Source organism: Spermophilus citellus, assembly GCF_964194105.1.
Source record: "Spermophilus citellus genome assembly, chromosome: 4".
Lineage (NCBI taxonomy): Eukaryota > Metazoa > Chordata > Mammalia > Rodentia > Sciuridae > Spermophilus > Spermophilus citellus.
This window is the reverse complement of record NC_138185.1, coordinates 135,174,896-135,190,918: the sequence shown is the minus strand read 5'-3', so window position 1 is coordinate 135,190,918 and position 16,023 is coordinate 135,174,896. Positions and strand designations below refer to the sequence as shown.

The 16,023-nt window shown below is 41.3% G+C and overlaps 1 protein-coding gene and 1 long non-coding RNA gene across 4 annotated transcripts in view; one reads left to right on the top strand and one right to left on the bottom strand.

The window, feature by feature from the left end:
• The window catches only part of FRMD5 (FERM domain containing 5), a 334,173-nt gene that overhangs the window by 51,572 nt on the left and 266,578 nt on the right, over positions 1–16,023 (bottom strand). The window lies entirely within an intron of this gene.
• On the top strand, positions 3,246–9,881 carry LOC308648041. 2 transcript variants are annotated; one of them, XR_014021767.1, is made up of 4 exons: positions 3,246–3,502; positions 3,709–3,837; positions 6,379–6,500; positions 9,420–9,881. It is a non-coding gene; the product is annotated as an uncharacterized lncRNA (long non-coding RNA). The 2 variants fall into 2 exon arrangements; XR_014021768.1 differs by having other exon boundaries at positions 3,247–3,502; positions 3,709–3,820.

Here is a 16,023-nt window from a genome sequence, read left to right as displayed (position 1 = left end):
CCTCTTAAGGAACATAACAGGTTCTCTCTGGTGTTAAAGCTACAGGAGCTGACTGTAGCACCAACCCCCTGCCCCCCATATTCTCAGGTGAATGGATGCACAACAGGATTAAGAAGGGTGAGTAGAGCCCAGGGCTCCCTGATCAGAGTCTCAAGGTTACACACAGCTGTTGGCATCCTATGCTAGGACCAGATGGGTCAAGTCATTCTCGCTGCTTCTCTTGAGAAGGACCACAGCACCTCCCTTGAAAGCCCCTCATAACAGCAGATAGAAAGAAATCAGTTAGGCTCCAGGGCCTGCCTCTTGGTTTCTGGTCCCACTGGTGGTACAAGGTCAGGTTTATGAATATCTCCCCTTTCCAGCACTAAATGGAAGCAACCTTACTGGACCAACAATACCCAGAGGCCCAAGAGAAAAGTGAGACAGCTGGGGCCATGAGCCAAACATGGGTGGAGAGATGGTTTACCGTACAAATGCTAAGGCCTGGGAAAGCAGGAGGACAAACCCCAGATCTCTCAATTGTGGCAGTCCCAGTGGTGGAGGAGAAGAGGAAGAAGAGGAAAGAGGAAAGGCAGACAGATAGCTTGCTCTGAAGGGAGAGTTTCCAAACAGCCTGTTATATATTCCTTCACCTGGGGATGCCTGGAGGACAGTCTGATGCTATAGTTAGGTCCTGTAGCTTTGACTCTGGAAAGAATCTGTTATTTTAAGAGAAGCTCTGAGTTAATTCACTAAAACACATTTTACCTGATACTTTTTTCTTTTTATTCTAATCAAAGTCAAAGCATTAAAAGGTATAGTGTCTATTGAATCATGTGTATTTCATCCTCTATTGTTACTTAACAGAACTGCTCCGTACTTAGAACCAGTGGTTCTCAAACTTGAGCCTGAATCAGAATCACTTGCCTCCAAGTGATTCTAGTTAAAACACAGATTCCCCAGCCCCCCACTGAGTGTCAGGTCCAGTGGGCCTGGGGTGGGGCCTGAGACTTTGTTTCTAACAAATTCCCAGATAAGCCTGGTGTGGTGGTACATGCCTGTAATCCTAGCAGCTGGGGAGTTCAAAGCCAGCCCCAGCAAAAGCAAGGTGCTAAGCAATCCAGTGAGACCCTGTCTCTAAATAAAATACAAAATAGGGCTGGAAAGGTGGCTCAGTGGCCGAATGCCCCTAAATTCAATCCCTGGTACCCTCCCCACAAAAAGAAAAAAGAAAAATAAGCAAACAAATTCCTAGGTGATGCTGATCTGGAGACTACTGGACTAGATCTACCCTTCTCCAGCATCTGTTGGTGACTAGTAGCTCTTGTAGCCAAGACTGCAGAGCTAAGTGGAAAAAGTGGATTTTTGAACTCTACCAGAGTCTAGCTCCATCTGCACAATTCTCACTTTCATTTAACTCCCATGTTTTCATATACCAAGAGGAACAACTTCAGAGCATGAGGCTGTGAGTCAAACTCTGCTCCTTCCTGCCAGGTTTTCAAATTCTGCCTTTTATGACAGTTGGCAGCTGCCCAATTCTGATGCAAGGTTCAAGTCCCCAATTACCATTTATGTTCATCGGCTAACTAGCTCAAAGCTCACTGCATATTTGCTATGAATGAGATCACCGGAAAGTAATGCTAGCAGTTATCATCAACACTAATTCAGAGAAAGAGTCCACTTCTCACCCCAGTTCTGCTGTCAGTGGCAGGAATCTATTCGAGAATGTTTCCTCTCCTGGTCTGTAGGCTCTGGTGTCTTGGAAGGAGGCTGAGTGCTGCCCTAGCCCTCTGCCTACTGCTGACTCCTGTCTATATCTGCTTTCCTTAAGGCTTCTCAGTCAGACTTTTGCCTTGATGTCATGACCAGCTCTCCCCTTCTCTCCCTTTTCCTGGAAAAGGATCCAGCTGCCCTCCATGGAGGGCTGGGGGAATATGCCCTGAACACATAGTTCTATGCCAGAAGACAAGTCCTCCATGTTCAGCATTGAGTAGGGAATTAGGGGCAGGAGGAAAATGATGTCAGAAAGGCAAGCAATCCATTGGGCAAGTCTTTTCTCTCTGTGCCTCAGTTTCCCACCTCTTAAATGGTCTTCTGTCACTTTACATGTGCAAAATCTCTGATTCTGTTATTAGGTGACCAGAGTAATCATATTCCATGTCTCTCTTCTCCTAAACAAAGTTGTTTTCTTTTGTTTGTTTGTTTTATTGTTTTGGTACTAGGGATTGAACCCGGGGGTATTCAACCCCTAAGCCACATCCCCAGCCCTTTTTATTTTTTATTTTAAAGCAGGGTCTTACTAGATTGCTTAGGGCCTCACTAAGTTGCTGAGCTGGCTTTGAACTTATGATCCTCTTGCTTCAGCCTCCTGAGCTGCTTGGGTCATAGGTGTGTGCCACCATGCTTGGCCTAAACAAAGATTTTAAAAAGTTTTTCCTTTTTTTGGTTGTATTTAAAAAGGATAATCAGGTAGCTCTAACAAGGTAGATGTTTAAGGCATTTATGACTAGTTTAACTAATTGAAAAAACTCAGGGCCATTGCTCACAGTAAATGGGAAGAGTAACTAAAGAGAATTCATTCAATTCTAGAAGCTGCATCTAGCTGGCCTGAGACAGTGAATACCATATGTAAAACTATTCTGCTACGATGAATTTGGTCATTTCACTTTGCATTGTGAGTGATGGAAAAGTTCTGTTAGATCCCCTGTGCATGCCTTCACCCTCACATGGTGAGGATCATTGCAGGAACTTCTCAGAGTAGATCCTGAGGCTATTACTATCCTCTGTCCTCCAAGCACTGCTTAGACTACAGTTGGCAGTGGGGACCCTGAATCATGGGAAGGCCTTAGGGGTAAAATGGCTGGGGTAAGAGTAGGGAATAAAGTTTTATTTGTATGGTCCTGTATATAGGATAGGGAACTCTTCCAATGTCCAGTTATGTAAGAAAGAAGAACTGACAGAGAAGGGTCTGATAAATGTCCCTTCTAATCTCATCCTGACAGCATCCCAGACTTAACCAGAGGCAGAGTCTCTGACCTTGGGCTGAGGTAGAAGCTGAGCGTGTGCTTTGAGATACATGCCCTAGTCCTTAAACTTGTTAGTTTCCTGTCATTCTCTCAGATGTTTCAGTGGCTAGCAGCAACAGGTGTCTCTTGGTCTATAAATAATTCCTGGACTTGGAAACACATCTCTCATGTACTGGCAGTGAGGTGGGGATGACCTGATGTGGTCTGGCCTTTGAAGTGTGATAGAAAGAAGCCAGACTTCTGGCCTCCTCTGCGGGAGTGACTGCTCATTTTGCATATTTTGGCAGTATTATAAATGGAGGTGAGGCAGGAGCCTTGACCCAGCAGGTCCCCCAAGGTTCCTGGAACATCCTGTCATCTGGGTGCCTCTATATCGCAAGGCTACAATATGGAGACCAAGATTTACAGAGGCACACACAACACTGGTTGAGATGTCACCATTGAAAAAACCCTGTACGTCTGCTGCCCACTGAATATTGTTATGGTTTGGATATGAGGTATTTCCTAAAAGTTCATGTGTGAGATAATGCAAAAAGGTTTAGGGGTGAAATGATTGGGTTATGAGACCTTTAACCCAGTCAAGTGGATTCATCCCCATAGGGATTTTTAATCCCTAGCTGAGTAGTAACTCTAGGCAGGTAGGGTGTGGCTGAAAGAGGGGTTGTCCCTGGGGGCATGTTCATATTTTGTCCTTTTTTTGCAGAGCTCTCTGCTTCCTGGGTGCTGTGTTCCCAGCTGCTTTCCTCCACCACACACTTCTGCCATGATGTTCTGCCTCACCTTGTGCCCAAGGAATGGAGCCCACCATCTGTGGAGTAAGACATCTGAAATCGTGAGCCTCAAATAAAATTTTCCTCCTAAATCATTCTTGACCGGTCTTTTGGTCACAGCAGCAGAAAAGCTGACTAAAGCAATTGTGTTGTTTCAAGGTTAAAAAAAAAAATGAATGAAAACCACTGGGAAAAACACCAACTGTATTTACTAAGTGCTTTGGGCAAGGTACTACCTGAGTGACCTCAAGGTTTAGAGATACTGAAAAAGTGACCTGGGAAAAGTCATTTTCTCTCTGATCTCATTGTACTCTTTGTACCACTTCACAGTTCTACTGCCAACCTTCCCCTGTTCATGCCCACTGTCATCTGAGGTGGAAACTTGTGTGCAGTGTTTGCATTTGTGGTCCACAGCCCACTGCTTAGTACATGGTCCTCAAGAAGTATTCGTTGATTAATTACTCAATGAGTATGACCAGGCTAATTGGCAACAGCTAGTCTTACTTGATGAGCTCCTTCCTCCTGGGTCTTCAATTTTTATTATCTGATGAAATCAGTGTAGGAAAGAATAGAAAAGGCCATTCCTGGAGATGGTGTCCCTGCCCAAATTAGAGTTCAATGAAACCCTAGAAGTTAACTTCAGGATTGGCTTGGTGGGTATAACCTTTGTCTAATTTGCTGATTTTAACAGCATAATAAGTGTTTGGGAGGGGATGGGAAGAGGCTGAGTGAGACAGGGGGCTCCTGCCTAAACAACTGAGTTCCCCAAAATATGTTTGCAATGCTGCCCAGCTCCAAAATAACTGCTTATGCCACCAACACAGTCAAGGGGAAGGAAAATAACTCTGCTTCCAGGAAGGTCTCTAACTGGGCCCTTGCCACTGGGAAGGAATTAAAAGCTCAATGCTGGAAAAGACTAATCATTACATTTGCTTAATTATATTGATGTGAACCTCATAGCCAAGTTCTTTTTAGGAAGTTAATGCTGAAGAACATTTCCCTGCGCCTGGGCTAATGTGGAAGAGGATTTAGAGTGTTTTTAAATTCTGGAAACAATCAAATGCCTTTCTATGGGCAAATTCCACATGTCTCTAGGGGTTTACTCTTTCTCTTACAGTTTTTTTCTGATGCTTTTCCTGTCTTTCTAAAATACCTCCTGGCACCTGGCCAAGGTGCCACAGTATCTTTGGTTTTTAGCATCTTGGGTCAATGTGTGATGAATTATAACCCAGGACTGGATACCTCCGCTAAGTTAATTGTTACAGGTTAGGTTCCTTTGGAAGTAGACTCTGGAATAGAGTTTAGAATGCAGGACATTTGTTTAGAAGTGCTCTTGGGGTCAATATCCTTGGAAGGGAGGGAAGAAAAGTGGAGTGAGAGAGGTTGAGCTGCCACATAAGCTTATCACTGACTTGGCTGAACCATGGGGAGATCTGAAGCTGGGATGGCCCTTCAGAATTGCTTCAAGTTTAGTCAAGAAAGCCAGGCATTTACACACTCACCTGAGCAGTCATTGAATAGAAATCACTGCCAACAGCACTCCTGGGGGGATCTGGGTGAAACATCAGATTCCATCACATCAGAAACCCAAAATCATAACTACCAGAGCCAACTGCTTGCAAAGCATTCTGCAAACATTAACTCTAAGGCTAACAATTTCATAAGGAATGTTTCTATGAACCCCATTTTATAAAGAGGAAGCCAAGACCTAGTGAAGTTAACAGACCTGTATAAGACTCCACAACTAATATGTGGGACTTAAATCCAGGCCTGCTTTGCTCCAAAGCACATATTCTTTTCAAATGCCCATCCTTTAATTTTGATGGGCTGTAGCTCCATTCTCCTCTTCAATTTTTAGATGGTTTTATAATTCTTTCACTCTCTCTCTCAATATTTATCTACGCACATATAAAACCCCTTGGCTGAATTTTTCTCTGAACTCATTGGATCTCTTAGACCTAGGCACTATTGGTCTTGTTCCATTGGAAAACCCACTCCTGTTGGAAATAGGACAAATATTGGGTTTTTCCATGAGGACATGCACAAGAAACAGGAGTTAAAAATCTAACAGGAGTAGTGCATAGGGCACAGTCTATAAACCCAGAGACTTGGGAGGCTGAGACAAAAGGATTGCAAGCTCAAGCTCAAGGCCAGCCTTAGCAACTCAGTGAGACCCTGTCTCAAAACAAAAAATGAAAAGGACTGGGGATGGAGCTTGTGGTAAAGTACCCATGGGTTCAATCACCAGTACAAAAACTAAACAAACAAGCAAAAAAAAATAAAATAAAATAAAACAAAACAAAACAAAAAAACCTCAAAGCAAAACAAAAACCTAGCAGGAAACCAGTGATTTTCAACAATATTTGAAGAGTATGAGGTAAGAAACAAGAAGCATTTAAAACCAGATTTCTTACATTTTTCTTTAGATTTTTTAAAAAACTAGAACATTTTTATCTTCTAGAGATTAGATGTCAGCTGGTAACCAGTTCCAAATCCCCCTTGTTTAGGGAATTGATGAGACAGATATACCATAAGGCTATACACACCCTTCCTATATCCCCTGAAGGCTGTAATTAATCTTGTTCTTTCTTTGCATACTCCAGATCTCCTTAATCTTCAGCATGGCCTGGAAAGGTCAAAAGAAGTCATGAATTCAAGATAAGAAAGGTTGCTGCCTCAGCAAAAAGATGCATCATTGGATGCTCTGTGGACTTTCTCTTCTGGGGTAGGGTATTTTATATGTTTTTCTCTAGACTGAACCCAGGGGCACTCTACCACTGAGCTACACCCTCAACCCTTTTAATTTTTTAAAATTTTGAGACAGGGTCTTGCTAAGTTGCTTAGGGCCTCACTAAATTGCTAAGGCTAGCTTTGAACTTGTGATCCTCCTGCTTCAGGCTCCTGAGCTGATGGGATTACAGGCATGCACCATTGTGCCTGGCTCTGGGGTGTTCTTTTTGTCAAAGATGCATACTTAGAAAAGCATGTGGCATGGGCTGGGGATGTGGCTCAAGCGGTAGCGCGCTCGCCTGGTATGCATGCGGCCCGGGTTCGATCCTCAGCACCACATATCAACAAAGATGTTGTGTCCGCCGAGAACTAAAAAATAAATATTAAAAAAAAAAAAAAAAGAAAAGCATGTGGCATCAGACCATGTAAGATGCAGAGTTAACTGAACAGGCTCTGGAGCTGCCTCCTCAGTGTATTCAAGTCCACATGCCAAGGAGAATTCCCTTGAGGCCCTTACTTGTACCCATTCTTCTAGCCCAGGGAGACTCTAGAGATGAGAAATGATGGGATGATTCCCCAAATTTTCTATTAACTGGAAAGTGAACCTTATTTTTGGACATGGGGAGAATCTCAAATTATAATGGGAGGGTGTAACAGCAGTAAATTTATCTTGTAAATACAAGGTACAAAGGTAGTTAGGTGAAAGCGAGACTGCCAGAAAGACCTCACAGAGGAAGTGATTTACAAATTGAGTCTGAGGGAGGCACAGAAGCTTGATGGCTTGGGAGCAGACGAGATGTAGAAGGAACAGGATGTTCAGAGCAGGAAGTGCTCTAGGAATTTCAACCAACTGCCCTGGTACAAGGAGGTCTATTGCAGGAGATCAGTACTGAGAGGTAGTCAACGGCCAGTTGGTGAAGGACCATGAGTGCCCTGAGGAATTTATTCTGTAGGCAAAGGTAAGGGGTGAAAAGATTTTTAATAAGGAAAAATACTTGCATGGATTTCATGTCAGTGGAGGAGTACTGGCAGACAGTGAGTAGATATGGGAGAGCAAGTAAGAAATCATTGCCACAATCCAGGTGAGCTATGTGCAATAAAATGATGGTAATGAAGGTAAAAATATGTTGGGGAATAAAGGAATATTTAGGGGGCAGAATAAAGTGTATTTAAGTGAACACCTAAAGAAAGGAGTAAAAGTAAATTAGGAGTGGAGGACAGTAGATATGGGAGATTTAATTTCAATTTAATTTCAGCAAGGAGGGTGGGTGAATTGGTTGAAAAGCTATCTTTAAATTGAGTGTTATCATTGATGACTTTGGTGAGTGGACCATTAATCCTTTTAAGGCTTTCACTACAGAATTAATTAAGAAAATAATTAAGGAATAATTAAGATTTCTTAGATCAATCTATTGATTTATTTTTAGAGTAGATTGTTTTGGCAAATCCTACCTTTAAAAAAATGTTTGCTAGAATACATTTCTTTTTTGTAGGTACCAATATTGAAGTCAATTATCAAAGCATAGAATTCATGTTTGTATAAATAAGAGAAGTATATTTTTCTTTCAAGCAAGTTTTAGATGCTCTTTTCTGAGCTTCCATAGCATTCTGGGCATTCCTTCTCAATATGTTGTATCTGCTTCTCAATATGTTGCAATTATGCACTAACTTGCCATGGAGGGTTGATGGGTGGGCCAAGGATCTTGTCTTATTCTCACTGGTACACCTGATACCTGAAACACAGTAGGTACTCAAGAAATGAATCTTGCCTGGCATGGTAGCACACACCTCTAATTCTAGTGGCTTGGGAGGCTGAAGCAGGAGGATTGCAGGTTCAAAGCCAGTCTCAACAATGTAGCAAGGCCCTAATCAATGATGTGAGACATAATAAAGAGTAAAAAGGGCTGGGGATGGGGCTCAGTGGTTAAGTGCCCCTGGGTTCAATCCCTAGTGAGAGAGAGAGAGAGAGAGAGAGAGAGAGAGAGAGAGAGAGAGAAGAAATGAATCTAAATGAATCTGAATTGAATTGAAGCTGCAAAAATAAAAGTCATTAGTCAGGAGCGATGGTGCATGCCTGTAATCCCAGTGGCTCGGGAGGCTAAGGCAGGATCTTGAGTTCAAAGCCAGCTTCAGCAAAAGAAGTGAGGTGCTAAGCAATTCAGTGAGACCCTCTCTTTAAATAAAATATAAATTAGGGCTGTGGATGGGGATGTGGCTCAGGAGTTGAGTGCCCTTGAGTTCAACCTGTTATGCTCCCTCCCTCCAAAAAAGTCATGTCTAACAGATACAATTTGAAGTGCTCTTTATCTAGAATGGCCTGCAGAACTGAAACTAATTCCACACAGAAAACTAAGGGGTTGCTCCTGTTAACTCAGCCCAGTCTTAACAGTAACATTAAGTCTTACGTATTGGTGATCATTTTCACACCAAAGAGAGTCAATTCCAGATCTGAAATACAATACATATGGAGTTAGCCCATCATCAAGAGCTTTGGAAGCAGTATTTTCTCACCTCTAAAATTCTTTTTTTGTTTGTTTTGTGGTGCTGTGGATTGAATCCAGGGCATTGTGCACTCGAGGCAAGCACTCTACGAACTGAGCTATATCCCCAGCTCCTTCACCTCTAAGATTTTTATTCAAGAATTATATTAAGAGAATTACTGGCATTCATATATATTGTCAAATTAGCCATGCCAGCTATAAAATGTTTTCTCTTTTAAGCTGAATTCCAGAAGCTTCATTTGCATTTTCTCTAACTAAGGGATATTGTCAGAAAAAGCTGGGCTTGCAGGTATAGGGGTGGAGGGAGTGAATGTTTCATTTTTGGTTCTTCTGAGTTGAATTAAATATTTTAAGTTAATAATCTTTGATTTGTTATTATGGGATGTGTTAATATGATTTTTTTTCTTTTACAGATTATGGTTGCTAGGAATTCATGATTTAAGAATTGTGAAGGTCAAGAATGTGAAATTTTAACTAATACCTGAAACGATAGCCTTGAAGATAAGAGTCCCTCATGTGCACACTCCTTCTTTTGGAGCAAGCTAGTGCAAGGGCTACTGCTGAGAGGCAGGCAGCTCAGCTGCAGCAGTCTGGAACTCATTATGAGTTTCCACACTTGCTCTTCAGTGTCTACAAGGCTCTGGCGATCTAAATTTAGGTCTACTTAATGGAATGGCTTTGCTTTGAAAAAAATCTTCTTCCCCAAAATGCATTTAATCTTACACATTTGGAACAATGAAACTGTGTGTCCGTGATCGTTTTTTACCAAGGAGAGACAAGAAGAAGGACGGAGTTACTTAGTGATGACTTAATTTTAAATGTTTTACAATGACATAAAATACTTGTGACTTTCAATGACAACTTATAAAAATCAAAATATGAATGGGTCATGAATAAGTAGGTGTTAATAATAACAATATACTTTTGTGAACAACAGTGTTTCATAAAAGAGAGTTAAATATTAGGGATTAGGCAGATGCAGAACTTTAAGACCATGAATATTTCACATTATTTTTAATTTCCTGCTGTACTGGGCAGATCGGTATCCCCACAAATTCATGTGTACCCAAAACCTAAAAATATGATCTTCTATTTTTTTTTTTTTTTTGGTACCAGGGATTGAACCCAGGGACACTTAACCACTGAGCTATATCTCCAGCACCTCCCCCTTTTTAAACATTAAAAATTTTTTTTTAGTTGTAGATGGACACGATACCTATATTTTATTTATTTATGTGGTGCTGAGAATCAAACCCAGTGCCCCACACATGCGAGGCAAGTGCTGTGCCACTGAACCACAACCTCTGCAGCCTTTTTATTTTTTATTTATTTATTTTTTAGTCATTCAAAAATTTTTTTTAAAGAGAGAGAGAGAGAGAGAGAGAGAGAGAGAGAGAGAGAGAATTTTAATATTTATTTTTTAGTTCTCGGCGGACACAACATCTTTGTTTGTATGTGGTGCTGAGAATCGAACCCGGGGCGCACGCATGCCAGGCGAGCGCGCTACCGCTTGAGCCACATCCCCAGCCCAGTCATTCAAAATTTTAATGCATGCCATGAGAAATGAACTTTTAAATCAACTTAATTTTATGGAAAATGAAACAGCAAATAAATTAGACCCCATGTTAAAACAGGGGGTCAGCTAACATCCGAACTTAAGGATGTAATGGGCACAGCCAGCCATCAATTCTACAGTTTTCTTCTAAAGAGTGAAGTCTTTTGAACAGAACTTTGCTATGAGCAGTCCAGAGATCAACAGCATTTGGAAATGTTTAACAGGGATGGTGATCAGGGACTCGTTTCCTTGGTGCTGCTTTGATGATGTTGTTCACACGCAGAATCACCTCTGCTGCTTTAGCTGCACTCAGAAATATGGAACGCTTCACGTACTTGCATGTCATCCTTGCACAGGGGCATTCGAATCTTCTCTGTATTGTTCCAATTTTGGAATATGTGCTGCCGAAGTGAGCACTTATTTTTTATTTTGAGTCAGGGTCTTGCTAAACTGCTTAGAGTCTGGCTAAGTTGCCGAGGCTGGCTTTGAACTTGTGATCCTCCTGCCTCAGCCTCCTGAGTTGCTGGGATTACAGGTGTGTGCCACTGTGTCTGGCTAAAATATTTTCTAATGTGGAAATGAGGTCTATGCAGGTATCATCGGTAAGATGAGGTCACACTGGATTTGGCTAGGTCCACACACCATGTAGACACAGACCCAGAAAAGAAGAAACACAGTGGTGTGAAGACAGAGGCAGAGACCAAGGAATGGCAAGGACCAGTAGGTGCTAGGAAGAGGCAAGGAAGCATTTGTCCCTAGACCCCACAGAGGGAGCAGGGTCCCGCTGACACCCTGATTTCAAGTTCCCAGCCTTCAGCACTGTGAGATGGCAAGTTTCTGTCATTTCAAGCCACTTAGTTTGTGATAATTTTTTTGTTAACGGCAGCCATAGAAAATGAATATACCTGTCTGGGAGGTGGCACACAACTGTGATCCCTGCTACTCAGAGGCCAAGGCAAGAGGATTCTAAGTTCATGGCCAGCCTGGGCAACTTAGTAAGGCCCTATCTCAAATAAAAAAAAAAAATATAAAGGAATGTAGCTTGGTGGTACAGCACCCATGGGTTCAATCCTCAGTACTTAAGTGGGTGGAGGGAGAAAGGAAGGAAGAAAGAAAATGAACACTCCCTTCTCCTCTACTTCTGGGAATGCATCCTTTATGAAATCTTTCCTCAACAAATCTGGCCATTACAACCTCTCTTTCTACTCACAGCAAGCAGACTTCTTACACTCACTTGATTGCTTCCTTATTTCTTCAATGCCACGTCCCACTGGCCACTTCCCTTCCCACTCCCAAGCTGTTTAAGTCAACTCTGGCTTCTTGACATTCCCTTATCTCCCTGGTTCCCCACCTCTGTACCCTTGGTCATGCTACTCTTTCTGCCTGGAATAGTCTCTTCTATCTCTACCTGAAAAATTCTAGCCAGCCTTCAACACTTAGACCATATGGTACTGATTCTATGAAACAGTCTTTTATTTCCTATCAGAATTAATTTTTCCCTTTATATATATATATATATATATATATATATATTATTTAAAATATTTTTAGTTACTGATGGACCTTTACTTTATTTATTTATATGCAGTGCTGAAAATTGAACCCAGAGCCTCACACGTGATAGGTGAACACTCTACCACTGAGCTACAACTGCAGCCCTTATATATTGTTTTATATATATAATACCACATTTTGTTACTGTTACTATTTGAACTCATAAGCTTAAGGACAAGGGCTACCTTATCTATTATCTTAGCAATTTCCAAGCATACATGTTGATTTTTCTTAATTGCTATGGTATAATGAGAAGTCCAACACCAAATACTCTTTGGCATCAAATGAGGCCTGTTACTGAATGTTTCATATGTGCATGTGTTAACCTCCCAGTGACATTTGAGCTCTTCAGCACACAGCTTGCACTAAGAAAGCATTCAGTGAGCTGGCTCTGAAATGACACCCTCAAAGAATGGAGCTCTTAAGGGCTTTTGGTTGACAAAGACAAAAGTCCCAAGAACTTAATGAAAATAATGTTTTTCTAAAGAAAGTGTTCAATAAACCAATAATTAATTTTCTTGATTTTTATAATGAGATGCTACTTGGAAAAATATAAACATTATTCCAAGTCTCAGTTATTTTAGGTGTAGTTGGGAATCAATGTCAAGTATGAATAGTTTAAAGGTCAGCCAGAGATTTGGGCAGAGTTTGGGGCTCCTCTGTCTGCCCCTCCCCTTTCTAGGATTTTCTTCCTCATGCTGCAGATCTCCTGAATGCTGGCCTCTGTGGGTTTGACAGAAACTGTGATATCTGAAAGCTTTAGCTGCCTTATATGTTACCAGATAGGACACACCCTCAAGCTGAAAGCCATACATGACTGGGAAAGTCAGCCACTGCCATTCCTTTCTTGCAAGAGTAGACCCTACTTCAATTCTGCTTTTTATCATGCCTTAGTAGTGTTATATTTTGCCCAGTATTTACAGTTATCTGTGGAAAAGTTGGTTCAATAGGACGTACTTGGTTATTACAGAAAGCAGGAATTGCCTTCTTTAAATAGTTTGTCATTTTAAAAAAATATTTATTTTTTAGTTGTAGTTGGACACAATACCTTAATTTTATTTATTTTAATGTGGTGCTGAGGATCCAATCCAGGGCCACATGCATGCTAGGCCAATGCTCTACCGCTGAGCCACAACCCCAGCCCCTAAAGAGTTTGTCATTTTAAAAATAAAAATCGTTCCTTAATACAAAGAACTAGAAAGAGTATTAAAAGTCAAAGTCACAGACAGCTATAAGCAGAGGGGAACTGATTTAAACTACTGCTCATAAGGCTTCAACTTAAATTTTAAAAACATGACATTACGGGGCTAGGGATGTGGCTCAAGCGGTAGCGGGCTCGCCTGGCATGCGTGCGGCCTGGGTTCGATCCTCAGCACCACATACATACAAAGATGTTGTGTCCGCCGAAAACTAAAAAAATAAATATTAAAAAAAATTCTCTCTCTCTCTCTTTAAAAAAAAAAACAAAACATGATATTACTTTTATCTAGTACATTAGAATGTCATTACAGATGAAGTAGGTACTGGGTCCCTGAGCACGCACACAAAAAAGTGAAGCATCATGGACACACAACCAGAGGCCTCCCACTCTGAACATACTAAAGCCTCATGCAACCTGAATGATGACTGTGTAAGGGACAGGGTCACGGGGACACGCTGCATAGTAGAACAAAAATATCTTTCCAAAGTCTCATTTCCTCTGACTGCCACCCCAATCTCTCCTCCTCTCAGGTCTCCCTCTTCCGGTCCTATCCAGTCTCCTTGCTCTCTTCTCTTTTCTTTTCTAAAGACAAAGTTCATAACTGCTCCAAATCTGCCAGCTGTATCCATCTCTCTGATCCTCATGACAAAGGCAAACTAGCCAAACAGTGCCAGTGCAGGAGCCAGCACTGTGATGTGGAGCATGATAGTAAACACTTAAAATTTGATGGTTTTCTCCTGACATATTTATGTGCTCATATACATGTGAAATAACCTAGGAAGGGAAGGCATGTGTTTCACTATGGCATTCTGAGTTCCATGTGCAAAGTGCTTCATTTACACACATGATTTCTAATAGTTTCATTTTTCGGATGAAGAACCACTTTCAGTCTCTTTACACCTCTGGGGTATCTCTTAGTAGTGTAAACTGAAAACATGAAAAACATGTCTTGGAGTCTTGGGGGAGGGAGGATTGGGTTGTGTTGTTCAGGAGGGAAGTTCTGGGGTCTGGGCTGCTTGAGGGAAGGGATTTAGAGAGTCCCACTCAATAGGCAGGCTCCAGGGATGGAAGAGGTGCCGGTCTTCACCTTCCTCTCTTCCATCCCCCTTCTCCTTTTGAGGTGGTCTCATGGCTTCCCAACTGTTCCTCAAACACTCCAAGCTCATTTTTAAAAACAGACACACTCTAAATAATGGCTCAGTTAATTTATTTCCTAACATTAATTAAAGCAGATACTTTGGAAGTCTCATAGGCAATTTTAGTCTTAAAAACACTGGGTAACACCCTTTCAAATAGTAAACTACTTCTCTCAGTTTACCCATAAGCTAAAAAAGTACAAGCTTCTAAATTATCAAACATCTTGTCAATGTGGGGTGAACTGGTCCAAAAGAAAAGGAAACAATTGTCCCTACACCTATAAAAGACAACTTTTAAAGTTATAACTTGAATACAATTTAATGAATATTGGTACATAAACAAGCTGTTTCATTGTATGATAGCCTTTAAGATCTGAATTTCCTAGTATAAAGGTCCTGAATAGCTCATTTTTAGCCAGTATCATACATTGGTCTGAGAGTATATGTAAGAATACTAGTTAGGAAACATATTTTTGGTAGATTACAAAAAGGCCATGCATGGCTACAAAAATTTCCATTTAATCTGTGTTTCAAACTCCATATATTTAGAAGCTATCATCACAATTTCATGTTGATAACTTTAAGTTAGGCAAAAATCAAGTTAAAACTGTCTTTCTATACACTTAAGTGTTTTAGAAAAAGTGATTTGCAAAAGAAAATCCATTTGAAATTCTAAATTTGATTTTTAAATGATTATGATTCCTGGTTTTAAGACAGTTTCAAGGAATGGAAAGGCATGAGAAACAGAAGAAAGAAAGAAAGAAGGAAGGAAGGAAAGGAAGGAAGGAAGGAAGGAAGGAAGGAAGGAAGGAAGGAAGGAGAGAAGGAGACCGGGGAAGGAGTGATTTACATCACTGACCAAGTTGGTGGCAGTCAGAAAAGCATAGGAGCAAGAAACACCCCAGGGACAGCGCAGCTGCACACCAGGTCAGACAGAGTGCAGAGTCCTGGGAAAGCTTCAGTTTTCATAAATTCAATTCTGCTTACTAATGAGACAGAAGCAGCTGAGATGCATGAAAATTCACACATAACTCAAACCCTGCTATATTTCAAACTTCTACATTTAAAGTACTTTAAACTTTACCTTAGATGTTGGTAGAAACTAACAGGTGGCCAGGCTGACAATTTAAAAATAGCTGTCTTTGGGATTATCCTCCCATAGATGGAATGCTGAACAAGAGGGTAGGGAGGGAAGGAGAAAGGAAGCCGAGGTTGGCTGAGTGCTAACTACGAGTCAAGCACGGTGTCCTCATGGCACATGTATTCTTCCACTACCACCACACACTTAGAAGACAGGTACCGTCATCACGTCCATTACACAGATGGGAAAACCAAAGCGCAGAGGTGGGCAATTTTCTCAGTAAGAGACTGAGCTAGGAATTGAACCCAAACAGTTTATGGAACTTGAATATATAATCATTGTGTCACTGGCATTTTCCAAAATAACCCCAAACAACCAACTTGAGAAGATAAGGGGGCTGAAGGTATACTGTACTCTCACACCTGGCTGCTGCCTGGGAAATCAGTTAAGATACAGCAGAAGCAGCCTTGAATCTTCAGTGTTTGTCTTC